At 41.3% G+C, this 18,839-nt stretch overlaps 1 protein-coding gene and 1 pseudogene across 5 annotated transcripts in view; both read left to right on the forward strand.

Moving 5' to 3' along the window:
• Positions 1-18,839, forward strand: part of Arhgap28 (Rho GTPase activating protein 28) — a 163,330-nt gene that overhangs the window by 61,427 nt on the left and 83,064 nt on the right. The window contains exon 1 of one of the 5 annotated variants that reach the window (XM_087194825.1): positions 722-930. The exons of the other annotated variants lie outside the window; for them this stretch is intronic. The gene's annotated coding sequence lies outside the window, so the exon portion shown is untranslated. Of the gene's footprint in view, positions 1-721; positions 931-18,839 lie in introns of those variants that run through there. 5 annotated transcript variants of the gene reach the window in all.
• On the forward strand, positions 2,724-2,814 carry LOC147830174 (small nucleolar RNA U3; annotated as a pseudogene).

An 18,839-nucleotide genomic window follows, 5' to 3' on the forward strand; every position in this document is an offset into this window, starting at 1 on the left:
CCTAAGTTCCTAAATTGCTCAGGCTGAGCTTGAACTTGGGATTGTCTAGTGTAGTAGGATTACAGGCATGCGCCACCGTGCCTGGCTGAGATTTCTTAATGTAAAAATCTACTCTGCTAGGGAATTGAACCCAGGACCTCATATGTGCTAGGCAAGTGCTCTGCCACAGAGCTACAGCGCCCCCCTTAATGTAAAGGTTTAACCCCTCCTTTGTAGCCATCTATCAGCAGCAGCTGCGTCTGCACCTGTCACTTCCTCCTTGACTAACGCCAGTGGTTCCCTTTCTGCCACGCATTCTCATTCCTTTTGCAAGGCTGCTCTGCTTAAGTGTCTCCTGGCCTTGGGCAGCGCCAGGCCCCTGCAGCTTGCTGGTTCTTTCGTATATTATAGCTTTGGGCTGTGCACTCGAATCTGGTGTTTCTTCAGAACTTTCTGAGCACCTGTAGTTTGGCAGGGATGCAGAGGTGACAGAGACAGGAATTCCTGTGGCTGCTTCTCGCTCCTACCAAGAGAGAGTGTGAGCGAGGAGCATCTACGCCACAGGGCAACTGGCTCCTAAGATGTTGACGTGTGAACTGGGCCTTAAAGGATAAGCAAGTCAATTGTCATATATCACAGGACCTTCTTGTCAGAGAAAACAGCCCCGAAAAAGCAGACCCAGCTCTGGCTTGTGGATGCCAAGGGCTTAGGAGTTCAGGTCAGCGAGGCATTCCAGGGTCCGGCTGCAAGCAGATGTGAGAGGGTGGAGACTTGCTGGGGGCATGTGGCCGGCCCCGTGTGGCCCTCAGTCTTTGCACACAGGGAGCCTGCAGGAGGTTGGTTTTGTGACAAAGCCATGCCTGGAGAAGTTTAATGTCACTGCACAGCATGTGTCTGAGAGCAGAAGACAGGGAGCCAGGACAAAGCCCGAGCAGAGGACACAAGTCACAGGTGGGTGAGCGAGGGCAGGGTGGGAGAAGCGCTCAGCACAGTGACCTCGCTTCTCTGGGAGGGGGCCCTCATCAGTCTAGAAGGGGTGGGGCGCCTTTCTGCATGCTTCGAGGTCCTGCAGAGCTGGGGACAGTCCACTCGCTTGTGGGGAACACACAATCACTGCAAAAATCTAGACAAAACAGGGAAAACATGAGGAAGAAAATACAAAGAGTCTGTCATGCTTTCACTGCAAATAACGGTCATTAACCCTTCACCACAGCCATTATTCTATGTGTATGTTATGTACTCAGGAAAATTTTAGATCCTGTTTTTCTTATGTAATGCTATGAAAAGCATTTCTTCTTATGGTAAAGATACACCATTACCCTGAGTTTAATGGCTTCAAAATCACTTTTGTGTGGATGTACATAAAAACACCAAATCCTTCCCTTCATTGATTCTTTCTAGATTTTCATGAAGAACTTATTTTTAACTCCTTTGTACACACAGTTGTCTAAAACTATTATTCTCATAGGCTAGCTACTGTAAGTAGAATTAGTGAGTTAAATCACACTAAACATAAAGATTTTAATGTCCTTGTATTGCTTTTCAGTGAAAATATAAAGCAGATGCTTTAGATTTTAGAAATATTTAATATACGAGAGAGTTTGGATTTTGTCAGCATTTGCTCTTTGAGGATAATGAATTTAATCTAAAATTATTCTACTTTTCTTGTTTGGAAGAATTAGAAAATGGTAGCATTGCAAACAAAGAAAATGCAGGAGAGCAGTGAGGGCAGGCTTTGCCCTCAAGAGGTGACAAGCTCAGAACTGTCACTCAGCTGCAGCTGCAGTCTGCATGGTGGGACTCCGTGCAGCACAGGAGAAGGTGCTGTGTAACCCACAAGAGAGGTAGGAGACTGCAGGCTGGACTTGTGTGCTGTTGGAAATCCGTGCCAACGGAAGTGGTAGAAGTAGGTGACAGGAGTGGGTAAGAGAGTGGCAGGGGATGGGACTCTAAGGGACACTGCTGGTTCTCTGCATTGGTCCAGGGATTGCTGGTGAAATTGAAGAAGAAGAAATGATCAAGAAAATAAAGAGATTACATTGTGAGAGATTTTTCATAAAACAAAACAAAACAAGCATGATCTGCAGCCCAGATTCTCGGTGCTGTCAGATACATGTTGTCCTCTTTCACCCTCCTGAGGTGAAATTTATAGATTGTGTACTCTCCCTAGGCACATAAAGAATCAATCAAGAGGACAGTGTGTCCATGTCTCAGCTTGGGGCCAAGACTCAGTGAGGCAGGGAGGGGTCGGATGGCAGCTGGGCTGTGGAGAGACCCCGCACAGGGCAGCTGTCAGCACAGCGCAGCTCTGTCCACAGAGCCCCACTGCAAACAACCCAGATTTCCAGAATGGTGAACATTTGAACTAAACAACGCATGCTTTTCCTTCCATTTACACTGTGGTTGCATTGATGGAAAATTCTATGTCTAAAAAAGTCTGTATTTCAGTGCAAAACCAAACCAAGCTCTGGGTGGAGGCAATGAAGATCAGGTTTTTCCTTCCTGGTGAATGTCTCACAGGGGTCCTCTCCTGCATGGCGCTGTCCACTGCATGAGACCGCTGGCATTCCTGGTGCTGCCCACTAAATGCTACCATCACAAGACATAGAAAGCTCTCCCACAGCATTCCAGAGCCCTCCCTGCCGGGGACCAGGTCCAAGGGACCAGCATGAGTTCACCTTGTCACATGCTCCTCCCTAATTCCCCTCCTTAGACTTCTGGCTAAGCAAGAAATAGGGGAAATAAAGGCTATACTTTCAGGGATCGTTTCTATAGTTCATTGCTAGAGAAGTTTCTCTGATCGTGTAGAGTACAAGAAATAGGAGAAATAGCAGAATGGTGTAGTAATGGGGACCTCTGTGGAGTCATGGATTTTCCCACCGTAACTCCATAAACTGCTCTAATCCCTTGCTTCCTCTCTGGCCGTAGGTTCTTAGGTTAACTTATTAGATGCAGGCATATCACATTCCCACTGGCAATGGCTCAACCCACTTAGAAGTGAACAGCCACTCCCTCAGCCCTCTGACCTCTTGCTTATTTTCACTTGCCTCAAACTAGCATTCTAACATTGAACGGGGCATTATGAGGACCTGGAAAGAAACACCTTCATTACTCTGGCTGATTGTGTGGCGTTTAGGCTGATCATATCGCGTACAAAATTTTCCCTATTTCTTCCCAAAAGTCCATTCTCTTTGACATTGGACAAGTTACTCAACATTTGGATTTTCCATTTCTTCCTACTTAAAGTAGTTATGAGACATGATAAATGAAAATCTTTAAAATACTATACCATCATTGCTACGGCCCATATTGAATGTCGCAGACCTGAGTGTGTCCAGGTATTAAGGTCTTTTTATGCTCAAAATACAGAAAAATGGGAAACGTTACTCCTCCAGTATTTCTTTGAACTGTTTTTGTTTTGTTTTGTTTCAAGTATTCAGGTCATGGATGCTCTTCTTATACATCCTTCCATCTCATTTCATTTTTTTGCTCTTCTTCCTTCCTCTTTCCTCACCCAAAGGGAATGGAACTGGTTTGGGGTAGATGGAAATAGTACAGAAGAAGAGAATTACATTTAGGGCTTTGGAGGCGGTTTTGTTTTTGTTTTTGTTTTTGTTTTTGTTTTGTTGTTTTATGGAAGGTTATGATACAAAGTGCAGTTCCTTCTCAGAGAAAGCTGGAGGCTATGTTTTGAATAGAAGAGAAAAGAATGGCAGTTGATTTTCAGGAAACTCTTTGAATGTCTTTCCCCCATCTTGACCCACACATGAATCTATACTGTGAGTTGTTGAAAAACATTTCTTGGCCGTGTGTGTGTGTGTGTGTGTGTGTGTGTGTGTGTGTGTGTGTGTGCTAGGGACTGAATTCAGGGTCTCCCGCCTCCTAGGCAAGGGGTCTACTACTGAGCTACACCTCTAGACCTGGCAGCCACATCCCAGATGGGAGTCTACTCTCTGTGTTTGTCAGTAAGGGTATACAGTATACTTATTGGCCTCTGCTATGCTGAGGATTTGATTTATTTTGCCACTAATTCCAAGTCCCCATACAGTTAAAGGTAATGAAGAAGGACATTAGAACACTCTCAGTGTGAATGGAAACTTTTACAGCCAGCCCCCCTCCTCAGTATGGTGGGCCCCAGATTCCAGGCCAAAGGTGCTGAGAGGTCATTCCCACAGTGGACATGCAGCGGAGAGGTTATACTCTGCAAATTCCTTATAATGATGAAATTGTTGCTTTATTCACTTTTGGTTAGGAAAATAAACATATTAGATGCAGATGCTGCTAAGCTGTGTGTCCAGTTAAACGTCAGCCGTTTCTCATCGAGAAAATGCATATGCACGGAAAATTGATTGTGGTTGAAACAGCTGCCATGTCTGTTCTTGACAGCTGTTCCACAGCATGTCTCAAAAAACAGGGCAAATACTCCCTTTCAACCTCCCCGGTCTTCCCCCAAACTTTACTTTCTTGACAGACTCACAAGTTTTGTTCTGTTGCGTTCTTTCTTTCCTTCATAATGCAGCAAAGTGCAGTGGCTTTTGATTCATGTTTCTAACTTCAAAAACACTAAAGAAACTGCCACTTTCTAAAATTGGCTCGCTGACCTTCAGCATGCGACAGGAACATATGGAATGGTCCCCGAGGTCCCTCCACGCATCCTTGCAGGACTCAGCTAGGTGCCAATCATTTTGTTTTGAGTGCCCTGCCTTTTGGAACGTCTGATCTAAGAAGTGTTCCACTGCTTTTCAGTTTTTGTTGGAAATGCTGTAGATTTGCTTTAAGGGTCTTGCAGATCTTGCTTTCTGATTCACACAACTTGAACCTCTGAATTCTAACATCAAATGATCAGTTTAATTTTTTCATTGTAGTTTTCCCTAGTTGCACAAAGAAAGGCTAAACAAATTTAAAGAGATTTTCAGAAGACATCAACAGAAACATTGAAGTTTTATTTTCTCAGGTGGTCATGAGAGTGTTTTCCTGGGCATTTGGTTTATTAAAAACTGGCTTTCCGATTCCAAGCGGGAGCCTTAGAGCCCCTCTTTGTCTAGGCAAGTGGAGCTTTATGCAGAGAGCTGAGGCACGGTGAGGTGAGAACAACACCTCATTTAATTGCACCCCATCTTTCCAGTGAGGAAGAAAAGGGAAGAGCTCTTTGCAGAAAGCACAGTCGAGTCTCTCGGGCTGCAGGGGGGCCCACACTGTGGGAGGGAGGGGAGACACGGAGAGACTGCTGCTCTTCGTGGGGTTCCTGGGCTTCCTCTCCATGTGTCCTCGGCAGGCACACAGCAGCAGCGTACTCTAGCTCTTTTCCCGAACACACCAGCTGTAAATATTTCCACCTTTGTGGGCCTTAGGTCTCTGTCTCTCTGTCATAACTGTTGAACTTTGCCACGGTGCCACAAACGCTTCCATAGCTGCCCGTAGGTGAATGGCCAGCGTCCACATACCACCTTCTCAGAAACCAGCAGCAGGCTGCTTTGTCCACAGTGCAGAGGCTGAGCCCCGCTCTGGGTCATACCACTTTCTTGGTGGGAAAGCGGGGTGTAGCTCCTCCTGCGAATGGCCCAGCTTCCAGTTCTCAAAGAAAGCAACCCACTCCAGGCTTACGTGAGCACTGTGGCATCCAGGCTGCTGCCTGGAACAGCCAAGGAAAGTTTGAAAACGTAGCCAGGAAGTAGGTGTGCCCATGTGGCTCATGTGTGACATTGGAGTCCAAATTCAGACCACACTAGACTGTCATATCTAGAGACCCAAGGGGTTCTGTGTTGAGAGGAGTGTATTTTAGCAAATGGATGAATGAAAATGCTCATCAAACTGTGTGGCACTGTCCAAGGGTGGTATTCCAAGTACTTAATAATAAAAACCTAGCGAGAGCCGGGCATCTGCCAAGAGCAGCAGGCATGGTGGATGTACCGAAAGGAAGAGGTTTTGTTTAGTAGCAGTACCCCCCCCACACACACACACACCTACACTGACACAAAAATACACACACATGCATACTTTTTTGTGTTTCTGGGAATGGAGCCCAAGGCCTCCTGCACTCTCATCAAACATTCTATCACTGAGATACCCTCCAACCCCCAGATACATTTTTATAGACTATCAAGACCCCACAAGCTCCGCAAGATGAGTCTCTCCATTAGGAACTTCACCTTCCCTCTCTTTATTCCTGACTGGGAAAAACGGGCCTTGCTTTTATAAGTTTGGACCCATGCCTCCTTGCAGTGGCTGCCAGGTCCCTCCTGACTACAGCCTGACACCTCTCCTTCCCTAAAAGCTTCCTACCCCTGCCTTCAAAGAGGTCACATACCCTCATCCTATATCAGCATTGCTATGGATACACCATTTTCCCTTCAGTGTGTGGTCAGGTTTATAAGTGGTAGGTTGTCATGCAACTTAAGAAATTCATTGGTAACTAATCCACTGCACGCATTTGGTAGTTAATTTCTCTCCTCTCTTCTCTGGGTTCTGTTAAGTTTGGCTTTGTTATCATTTCCCCCAAGAGACACCCTCTCAACACCCTTCAGGTCTTATAAATACTGAGCTCGGCTGGTTAACCTATTTGGCAAAGTCCTACCAGACGTTGGTGAAGCAGAAGTGAAGTTAAAAGAAGCAAAGTTCCACATCAGTGTAAAATGCGTATTTTTTTCTCAGTTTTGCACACATGTACATAAACACACACACTTCTGTGGCTTAATATTTCATGCAAAAATAATTAGAAAGTTTGAAATAATTCCTAGATTAACAGGAATCATGAATAATACTGATAAACAAGAATAGCAAATGGGAAATGAGAAACATTTGCCAGGTGTCCTGTAGACAGAGGATTCTGTAAACTGGGCAGAGTGGTAAAATAATTTAGGTGGACCCCAGAGCGGGGAAATGTATACTGATCTGACAAAGATACTTACTGAAAATAGACTTGGGGGCCTAATCACTCCCTGCGTGTTTGTCACCATTAAGGTGTTATTTATCATTAGCTTTTTGTGGTAAGGACTGTTCACTTGGGAAATCCTTCCTGTTTTTTGAAAGAGAGCCTTGTTCCCCGCCCCCCTCCCGCCCCCCTCCCGCCCCCCTCCCGCCCCCTTAGACTTGAGAAATGGGAAAAAAATGACACAGCTCTCTTTGATGCTGTTCGGAGTTTGATCTCTACACTGGAAGGAAAGATGGCTGCCAGCTTCGGTTCCCTCTTTCCGGTTCCCCAGGCGCCAAGGCCTCTGCCTGTGCCCCGGATGTTGTGGCGACCAGATGGTGCTGGCTGCTGACTCTTTCACAGTGCCTGGACTGCAGGACTCCGGGTCGCCCTGGAAGTCGAGGGTGTCCCCCTCCCAGGCCTCTGCTTCCTTCACTATCCCGTAATAGCATAGCTTCCTTATCTTTTTGGAGCTGGCGCTGCCTGGAACAGATTTCTGCAATTTGGCCTAGGAGAGAAGGGAAACTAGAGACCAGTGATTCACTTTAGATAATGATTTTAAAAACAAGCTTTTTTTTTTTTTTTTTTTTAAGTGAACCTTGTCTGAAGGAAAAGGATTAAGTTTGGAAGGAGGAAGAAGAAAGTCTTTTGTTTAATAAAACCCAGAATTTAAAAAAAAATTTATTAGTACTGAACATGATTGTACCCCGTAATGATTGCATTCGTCACATGGAGTTGGTTGGTGCAAGTACGTGATACATCTTAATTCTTGATTTTAGCCAAAAGGCCGAGAAGCAATACATCTTAATTCTTTTTGTTTCCCCTTCTCTCCTTCCCCCATCCCCCGGCTCCCTTCCCATTTGCAAAAGATCCAGTTCCTTGTTTCCTATCATCTGTCTTTTATTTTGAAACCTGAAAACATTTTAAAAAGAAAACTAATGTTAAATGTTTAAGTTTATTAAATAATTTTCTGAAATGTTTCTTCAATACAACATTCATTTGAGAAAGCATTTCCATATATACCTACAATTCATTATGCATTTAGTCTGGGGAATTTTAAGTCCATCATGAGATGTCAGAAGGGATCTTTAGGGAGTTTAAAGTCTAACAGTTGAGGTGAATCCTATCTTCAAGTCAGTGGGATACCAGATTGTAAGTGCTCTTCCTTAGCAGTCCATTTTCACCTGGTAAGATTCAGGACAATATCTTAGACAAAGTGGTACTAACTTTTCTTTCTGGTTTATACATTTCCTTCTAGTTTTTTCACATAACAGTAAGAACAGTTTTCTTTTTCGATATCTTTTCTGCTCAGATATTTAATTCATTTTAAGAATTCAGTTGTTTTGTTGTTACTGAGTTTTGAACATTCTTTATGTATTCTGGACATGAGTGCTTTCTCAGCTTTGTGATCTGATAGTGCTTTCTTATCATCTGTTCCTTTATCTTTTCTATCTTTTTTTTTGCTAATCTCGAGGCTTCCACCTGGTATTTAGAAGATCAGAAAAATTCAAGTCCTATGAATGTTTTGTTTTATGGATTATGCTTTCCGTGTCCCACTGTGCTTAGCCCAAGGTCATGAAGATTTTTATTTTCTCCTGTGTTTTCTAAAAGTTTTGAAGGGCTTTAGATTTTATATTTATATCCATGATCCATTTCAAATTAACTTTGTATATGGTATATGGTACGTGGCATGAATGGATGGCGTTTTGCTTTCGAATCTTTGCTTGAGCACCATGTATTTAAAAAGTGTTAAAAACGAATGATATTCTATGTGTGGGTATATTTAGGGCTCTCACCTGCTCTGTTGCTCTGTGGGTCTACACGGGGACAAGGCCACAATGTTTCAGTACTTTTGCTTCATACAAAGTCTGAGTGCAAGTAGTGCAAGTGGGTCAATTTTCTTCTTTTTCATTTTGTTGTTGTTGGCTATTCCAAGTGCTTTGCATTTCCATACAAGCTTTAGAAAGCTTGCCAGTTTCTATGAAGAAACCCTGCTAGGATTTTGAAAGACATTCATTGAATCTATAGATTAATTTGAGGGAGATTTGTCATCTTGAGATATTGAATCTTCTAATCCTTGAACATGCTACATCTTTCAGTTAAGTTAGGTTTTCTCTCAGCAATGTCTTCAGAATACAAGGTTTGCCCATTTTCTGTTAGATTTATCCTTCTAAATAGTTATATTTTTGATGCTTTTGTAATTGGTATCATTTTAAATTTGTGTTTTCTGATTTCTGGCTGTTGACGTAACAGTGGTGGTGAACCTACAGCATGTGTGCCACTTGGGCTGTTTGTATCATGAAAGCGCTAAAAGGTTGCCATCATTGATGCAGAAATACATCTGCTTTTGTATACTGGTCTTGTAACCTTGCTAACTCACTTTTTGTTTTAGTAGCTTGGTTCTATATTCTGTATTTTAGAAGTTTTCTGCAAAGATGGTCAGCAATATCTGCACATGAAGATTTCCAATGTGGGCGTCATGTGTTTCTTGACGCATTCATCAGAATCTTCAGTGTAGCGTTAAGTAAAGGTGGTGAGAGCCATCACCAGGTCTTGTCTTTAATCTTACTGAGAAAGAATTTTCCGTGGTGCTGTCTTTGCTGTATGCCACATATAGGTTGAGAGCACCCTTCTAGTACTATTTTTGCTAAGAGCCTTTTGTAATAGGAATGAATAATGGATTTTGTAAAGAACTTTTGACAACTATTTCAACGATCACGCAGGTTTCATTTTTTCATCTGTTAACGTGATAAATTACACTGATTGATTTCTTTTCAAATTTTATGTCAACTTTGTCCCAAAATAAACCCCAATTTGGTATTGATTATTTATCTTATGTATCATTGGATTCAATTTGCTAAAATTTCTAGAATATTGTGTCTGCATAAATGGGCAGGATTGGTTTTTGGCGGTTTTTTCTTTTTTTCCAGTATCTGTCTTGTTTTGTTTTTGGATAATGTTATTCTCTTCAGTTATCTGGAAGAGTTTGTAAAAAATTGATATTACTTTTTCATCGTTAGAGTTCTCTGATAAAGCCTTTTGTTCCTAGAGTTTTCTCCATGGGAAGAATTCAGTTTCTTTCATGGATAAAAAGCTGTCAGGTTATCTGTTTTTGCTCTTTCTAAGAGGTTGTATCTTATAAGGAATTTATCTTTTAAATATAAATTTTTCAATTTCTTGGCATAAAGTTGTTTATAATATTATAATACATTTACTTAATATCTTTAAAATCTGTAGATTAAGTTCTAGTGTTCTATAATAAGGTGACTATAGTTAACAAAAACTTAGTATATATTTCAAAATAGGTTAAAAAGAGGGTAATGAATCTTCTCAACACAAATAAATGATAATTGTTTGAGGTGATAGATATGCTAATGATGTGATCGCTATTTATTGTTACATATACCAAAATATCACACTGCGCACAGGGTGTGTGGGTGTACACCTGTAATCCAGCTCCTCAGGAAGCTGAGGTGGGAGGATTTCTTGAGCCCAGGAGTTCAAGGCCAGCCTGGGCAACATAGCAAGAACTCTCCTCAAAAAGAAAAAAATCATACGGTACTCCATAATATGAACCATTATTATGTGTCAGTTGAAAATATTAAAAAATAAAAAAGATTGAAAATATGATTGTACAGCAGCATACTATATCTCCCTTCTAGGTCTCTCTGCTATTATCATATGTTATTATCATTATTTTTGTTGTAAGCAACCAATTAGCTCTTAAGGAGAACTAAGAAACAGGAAAAGAGGTTTATATTTAGCCTTGTAGCCATTTCTTGTGCTCTTCTTTCCTTTGTATAGATTTGTGTTTCCATCTGGTTTCTTTTTTTTTTTCCTACTTGGAGAATGTCCTTTAACGCTTCTTGTAGGGAAAGCCTGGTGCTGATTAATCTTTCATCTTTTCTGTGGCAAAGTTTCAGATTTATTAAAGGTAGGAGGGAAAATAAAGGAAGGGGAAAAATGGAGCTCTGCAGAGGGCCAAGTGAAAGTAGGGAAAAGGGAGGAAGAAATAAAAAGAAAAGTAAACACCCTTCAGTGTAAGGTGGGCTACTGTGAAGAGACACAATAGTCTCCTTTCCCTTTTTTTATGTTTGAAAAACTTTATTTCCCTTTCATTTTTGAAAGATATTTTCACGGGGTACATCATTCTACATTGAAAGTGTTTTAAGTAAGATGCTGTTCTGTTGTCTTTCAGATTCCACTGTTTCTGAAAAAAATCTCTGACATTCTGTTCTTTGTTCCTCTATACGAACATTTTGTGCTTTCCTCTGAGTTTAAGATTCTTTTCTTTATCAATAGTTCAAACAGTGTGATTATGATGTGCCACGGTATAGTTTTCATCATCTTTCTTGTTTCTTTCTTTTTGTTTTTTAACACAGGATCTCATTCCCTAAGTTCCAGGCTGGTCTCAAATTTATGATCCTTCTGCCTCGGGCTCTCAAAGTGCTAGGTTCACAGGTGTGTGCCACCATGCCTGACTTTCTTCATGTTTCTTACACTTTAGGTTTATTGTGTTCCTGGATCTGGGGCTTTTGAGTTTTTATCAAACTTCAGCCTTCTATTTGTGTGTGTTGAAACCTTCTGTGTATTTTTACTGAAGTATTTCCCCAAGCTTCTTAATGTACAGACTAAAATTACAATGACTGTCTTCGTGTCCTTGTCGATTAATCCTATCATCTGTCAGTTCAGAGTCTGCATAGATGGGGCTTCCTCCCCATTTTGGATCATATGTATTCTCCTGTTTCTTTGCATGCCTGGTAATTTTTCATTGGAATTCACAGTATAAAGTTTACCCTGTGAGGGTTGGGTATTTTTCTGTTCCTGTAAACATCTGTTGGCTTTGTTTTGGCTCTTGAAAACTGACCCTTTTATACCTTTCGATTGAAATCTGGTAGCAGGGACCAGAGCAGATGTCATTTAGTCTAAGAAGTGTTCCCCACTCTGGTGGCCCACGTCTTCTGAGCACCACCCTGTCCAAGGTCCTACACATCTGGAGCTTTGCCACCAGGCTGGTACTATTCCCAGCCATTTGCAGCTGCTTGGGTCCTGTTTCTCATCCTTCGGGTGCTTTCCCTGTCCTGTGGAACCACCCATCCCTGAATTTGCTGATCAGTGCTAGGGAAAGACTTGAGCAGGCTCCCTGAGGACTCCAGAGCCTGGTGCTTTCTCCCAACTGGTAGCCTGTTGTGGGAGCTCCCTGGATCCCTCTCTTATGCTCAGCCTGCTGAGCTCTGCTGGGCTCCCAGGGCCTGTTGTGTCCCGGAAATGCTCTGAAGGCACCAATCTGGGGGCAGTGTGGGCTCAACATGTTTGTCTCCTGTGGTTGCAGGATCACTGATCGTAGTTTCCTGACATTCATTGTCTTGAAAATTGTTTTGTACACTGTGTGTGTGTGCTTTTTTATTCCAAGTGGGAAGTAGATCTGGTTCCTGTCACTCCATCTTGGCTGGAAGTTGACATATTTATTAGGCCACTAGAAAGCTTGCTGTTGGTCATTGAGGCTCTGTTTATTGATCTTTTTCACTATGTTTTCTCTGTGTGCTTCTGCTTATGTCCTCAGGTTCACTGATCTTTTATCTCAAGTAGCTACTCTGTTGCTAAATCTATCTGGTGAATGTTTGACTTTATTATTGCATTTTTATGTCTAGAAATTTTATCTTTTACAATTTTTATTTGTTTCACATTATGGTCATGTATTTTACATCCTTATGTATTTTGAAGAGTTTTATTATAGCTGCTTTCACATTTTTTCTGTCTAATACCATCACTTCTGTGGCCTTCTTTTGGCTGATATTTCTTTTGCCTATGGGTCCCTTTTTCTTCCTACTTCATATATCTAGAAATTTTCATTGTATTCTGAAACTTGGGAAATTCTGGTGGTTGGTTGAAGGGTTTTTGTTGTATGTCTTTAAAGAGTATACAGCTTTACTTCGGTAGGAAGTAAATTGTGAGTTTTTCTAGGAAGTCAGCTGGTCCATTCTAGAGTAGTCTTTACCTAGCACAAATTTTGTGTTACTAGTAAGACACAAGACACCAAAGGTGGACCACATCTCTACACTGGAGGATATGAATTCTCTTATTCTGTCATGGTTGATAAAAGAAGTCTACCAGTTATATTTTTAATATATGCACCAGTGTTTGGACACATTCCTATCTCTTTATGAGCTCTTGTGGGATTTTTTTCAGTTATAGCTCCCTGGTTCTTTTCCCAGAAGTTAGGTTTATTGTGATCTTTGAAGGTTCTATTTAATGCAGCCTGATAGAGACTCAGGGTGAATCAAGAGGATCTCTGTGCCGATTCCTGGAGAAGTTGATCCTGCCTTCCCGGTGCTTCCCAGTGCTGTGATCAGTGAGTGCCAGTGGATCCTGCTTTGATCGCCATTCCTTCGCCTCTGTGGGGAAAGCTGCATGGAATAGGGGGCTCATCCCACTTGCTTCCTTTCTCCATGGCATCAGAGTCTTGCACTGATCACTTCTTGGCCTTTTGGCTAAGATCAAGTGCAGAGTCTTGTACTGATTACTGTCAAGTTTAAAAACCATTGTTTCCTTTATTTATCCAGTCTTTTTAGGGTCATTTTGAACCCTGTTGCCTTCATGACTGGAAACCAAAGTCTACTCGATGTATTTTTAACACACACATTTGTAGACATGACCACACACAGTATTTGTTTTGGCACTGTTTGCCCGTATTGTGTGACAGTCTGTTGAGAAGGCTGGACCTTTTTGTTTGCTCCTAAATTTGTAGGACCTAGAATGGTGTCTGGTGTCCTGAACCTTGCACCTAATGTTCACAGGTCCTTAATAAATATTTCATAAACTAATCATCATTATTCTATTGAAATTTCTTTAGAAATATTTTCACTTTTAATATGTTCCCTAATTCACATTCCACTGCGAATTACCCTCAGATTAAATTTTGTTATAGATACCCTGAAGACAGTTTTCTCTTTTCTGCTATCAATCCAAGCTTTCAGCAGATTGTTGAGAAAGTTGGAGTGCAGGAGAAATGTCTCAGCTTGTATCTCTGTGTGTATTTTAAAGCACTCACATACAAATTGTTTTTTAAGTGTTTCATGAGATACCAGTAGTGCATTAATAGAAGTGTCAATGTTAATTCCTCACATGCGACACCAGTCCCCCTGGGCCTCTTGGAGTGTAAGGTGAACTTCAATTCTGAGTAATCTTTCATCCCCTGTACTGCCAGTCATGCTCTGCAACGGCCCTTGGTTAGAGGAATGGAGAATGGATTTGGGGAGCCCTTTACTTCAGGAGAAGCCTGTAAAATTAATCATAAATGAAGTTGGGAAAGAGAGAAGATTTCACCTTCACATGAACACAGGCAGGCAGAAATCCACCTCCAGGAGATGTGGTCATGGAACAACACATCCTTGCCTTGAAGCCTCAAGATATCCAGTGAGCTGTCGGATGTGAGGCTGAAGGAGTAGTCAAAAGTAGGGTTAGGGTTTCTGATGGCTCATGATAAGGGTATGGATGATTCTGATACTGGCAAGGCACCCACATAAAGGTTAAAGCTACCTCTGAGGTGGAAGGGCTTTGAGAAAGGTTGGTTCATGTAGAATCCAGAGGGCTGTACATCAAAGATATAAACTTGGGAGTCACCAGTGTACCAAGTTTGGTAGGGAAAGAGGATTCAGAAAGTAGACAGAGGAGCACTGCTTAGAGAGGTTTAATGAGAATTAGGAGAGAGTGTGGTCTCATGCTGTAAGACAAACGTGTCTGAAAGTGTGACTCACAGATAGGAGATACTAGAAACTCTTAGGGGTGATATGGGTGTGGGTGCTTATAAAAATGCATATCCTCCTCAAACCTTCCGACTTGAAATTTCTGTGAGTAGGATCCAAAGAACTGCATTTTATGAGGTTCTTTTAAAATTTTTTAGCAAAATAAATGAGTTACTGGAGTAGAGTTTCAAGATATGAAAGCCCATTAGCTCCATCAGTTATAGTATTAAAGTTCTAGTCTAACTGGACTGTAAAAATATCCACAATGTCTGGTCATTCATAGGATGTTCCTGGATCTTCTTGCTGCTGTAAATAAGGTCTTGTGCTAAATTCCTTCCAAATTTAGTGATGTCTTTAGATAATAAGTGTTCATTGACTCAATGCATAAATCACTTAAAATATTATTGGCATGAGCCATTATAAATAAATCACTAATCACTGAGCTGGCATTATTATGAATCCTGGTGGTCACATAACACATTCTTCAAGACTGCTGATGGCCTTTGCAACCATTCTTTTTCCAAATACACTAATTCATTCAGGAAACCTTTTCTGAAAATTTGCTGTTACAAGTCACCTACTGTGTGCCTGTTATTGAATGCCTGAAAATGAAAATTTTCTCCCAAGTGGAGTAGCATTTAACTGTCCATGGTTACTATGCCTCAAGGTTCAAAGGGTATAGGAGAGCTCTACAAATTTCCATTTACCTTTCTTTTGGAGTTTTTAATATACCATATCTCTTTATTCTATTACAGTGTATTTTGGACCTTCTTTTGAGAATTACATAGTGCATCTTTTCTTTTTTTATTAACATAAGGTAATAAATTTTGTGGAAGAGCTTACTTCTCAAAAGATTACTTAGAATTACATAACTGACATTTACAACCTTTTCTGTCTTGATTAACTTTTCATCAGTGAATTAGTATTAATTCACTTTTACCAAATATGTAAGAAAAGAAATTTTTTCCCTTAAATATGTGATCCTGAAAGTTTTACTGGAGGCAGACATTTTCCTAGGAAAATTCTGTGATGAAAAGAAGTGAGAAACAATGAGCCATTTAGTAGAATTCAGGGTCAGTGAATATAGTGTGCAGACTGTTTATTGAGTGGGAACGAAGAGGGACAGGGTGGGGCTCAGGGTCATCCTCAAACCATGAGCTGAGCCGTGTGTGCCCCCCCCAGAGAACATGACTTCAGTGAACTCTTACAAAGGTGGCTATGAGGAGGCAGAAGCCCACACGGATTTCCTTTACAACTCTACTGAAATACAGATATTCTGATAAGTGGAATATGGCCTGTTTTTCTTTACTTATGGGCTTTAGAATGGAAAATAGAAGCAAAAATGGAAACTGTCTTACTCCATGGCTTGCCTGTTCACCAAAGCCAAAATCTTAAATGCTGGTATCCTTTTTAAATGAAAGTAAACACAGTGAAATGAAAGACCTAACTCCTTTGCCTCATTTGAGCTTTTTAAAAGCTGGATGAAGTTCACCAGTTTTGCTTACAACAGAGCGCATTCAGAGCAGGACTGGTCTCATAACTAATCCTGGCCAGTGGTAAAGGAAGATAATAAAGTCACTGGAAGATGAGGAGGCCGTAAGCCTTAGAGGAGGAGAAACTTCCTGGGTTGAACCTCTTAGAAATAAAAGGCTTCAGCTAAGATGACAGAGAAGAAATAACCCTCTGTCCCCCAAGGCGTGAACTATTGATAGAGGATTTGTGGCTTCCTGTCTGCTGTCAGGAATTAGATACTGAACTACCAAAGCGATTCATCTGGCTGTGGAGTGACGTAGAGTAACTGATGACAAGAGCCCCCAAAGTGCTGAGTGTCACCAGTGCAAAATTATTTACTTGATTCTCTTTTGGGGGAATTTACAGCTACTGCCTTTTCAAAATTCACGTTTTCCATGGGCTTTTAAGGTGTTGATGTGTAGCCACTTAGCATGCCTGTGAGCAGCAGTGAGGACCACTGTCCTGAGCACCTGTGAGAGACCTGGCAGACCCTAATTTGGACAGTCATTTGCAGTGACATTTTTAGATAGCATGAAATGCTTTTGACTCCCAGCACTTACTTTTGCTCATGAAATTTATCTGATGCAAAGCAGTGTTTTTAGAAAACTGGAGAGGATGGAGTAGAGAATAAATTTCAAATGCTTTCAGCCATATTATTATTGCAATCATCAATAGGATCAGTGATAAAAATACAAAAGTAGAATTTGTTATTTCATTGTAACCTGGCTACAATACTTTGGAAAAGTTTGCTCATACTACATGGAAAGCTGAATAATGTGTGGTCTTTTTCTGTATTTCGTGTACACCTTCTATATCCAGGTTATTTGGTCTATTACTCAGGCCAATTTTATTAGTTCACTTTGAAATTCTTAGAGAACTTTAGTTTTTTTAAACATCTTTATCTTACGTTACCCTTTACATTTATCTGTCTTTTTTTTTTTTGGTTTTTTGGTTTTTTGGTACCAGGGATCGAACTCAGGACCTTGCGCTTTCGAGGCAGGCGCTGGAACCACTGAGCTAAATCCCGGGCCCTCTTTGTTCTTTTTTGTACATCAAAGTACTATTTATTTTGTTTAATTGTTTAGTGTATTAGTTTATGTGTGACGCACATAAGGCTTGGCTCCTCGTGTGGAGTTGGATCATGAACACACCACTTCCCAGTCCCTTTCTGCACTCCCCACACCCCGCCCCATTTCCCGATCCTTCCCCTTGGAGGACTCTTTACCACCCTACTTCCTATTACCTTGTATTTTGCTCCATATCTTTATGATGGGTTTCTCATATAAGATTAACAATGTTATGTGTAAGCTTGTGCATCTGATTTATCTCACTTAACACTATGGTCTCGAGGTGCATCCATTTTCCTACAAATCACTCAAGTTTATCCTTCTTTATAGCAGAATAGTAGTACCCCATGGTGTGTAAATACCACATTTTCTTTATCCATTCATCTGATGGACATATTGGCCACTTCCAAGATTTAACTATTACAAATTGTGCTGTTATAAACATGGGTGTGCATGGATCACTGTAATATGATGTCCTTAACTCTTTCAGGAACACACCTAGAAGGGGAATAGCTGAGCCCAATGGAAAATCTAGTTTTAGCACATTGAGGACTCTCTACACTGGTTTCCATAGTGGTTGTACTAGTTTACATTCCCACCAACAGCAGACAGGGGCTCAGCCTTCCCAGCCTCTCCAGTATTTTATTTAATTTCTCAATGATCCTCATTCTTTCTGGGGTAAGAGCTCTCTTTGTTATTTGATAAAGATTCTGACCATGGATACAACTCCCAACATATCTATGGTTTAAAATAAAATCAATTTGGGGCTGGGGATTTAGCTCAGTGGTTTCACCACCTGCTGCGCAAGCGCAAGGACCCGAGTTCGATCCCTGGTACCAAAAAAAAAATATATATATATATATATATATATATATATATATATATATATATATAAAATCAATTTGTTTATTTTATCATGTATTTTTCAGAAATACTTTAAGAGAGCAAAGAAGATCATCTCTAATGTAAATGTGAGAAGCTTTTAATCTTTTGGCAAGTGAGTGAAGAATATAAAGTATAAATAGATCAAGAGACCAAAACTCAGGGCCATGCAGAGCATAGAATTGAGCATCGGGAGTCACAGCTTGTAGTTCTAGTTCTCAAAAATGAATTGGAGATCCTGGGCTTGTTTCTTAACCTTGTAATCTTCTCCTTTCTTATCTATGAAATGCGGTGATTTATTTGGGCACTTCTCAAATTTCCTTTCAGCACTCCAGTGCTAGGATCCTGTGTGTCGTAGAAACCCCAGTGAGGGCTTTCCAGCGCAGAGCCATTTGTGCGGGAGTTAGGAAGCAGACACCTCAGAGCCAGCCAGTGAAAACAGACGGCGTGCAGAGGGCCATGACTCAAGGGGCAGAGGGGAATTCAAAGCAGGCTGGCGAGGGGAGGGTGGAGAAGGGGTGATGAACTCACGCTGGAAGTTAGGAAGGTGGAAGCCATCGCTTTGGCTCTCATGGAGCAGTGTCAGGAGGCCCAGTACCACACCAGAAAGTTTTGTCCAGAAGGGTGACTGAGCCCTGCGACACATGGATGTCCACATGGGACGAGGCCGGGAGAATGCCAGGGACCCTGTCCTCCCCTCCCTGCTTCTGTCTCGCTATGATTCACTATGGAGCTGAGGGGTCA

This window comes from Heterocephalus glaber, unplaced genomic scaffold (assembly GCF_053883595.1).
Source record: "Heterocephalus glaber isolate CG9 unplaced genomic scaffold, H.glaber_assembly_v1.0 deba00000331, whole genome shotgun sequence".
NCBI lineage: Eukaryota > Metazoa > Chordata > Mammalia > Rodentia > Bathyergidae > Heterocephalus > Heterocephalus glaber.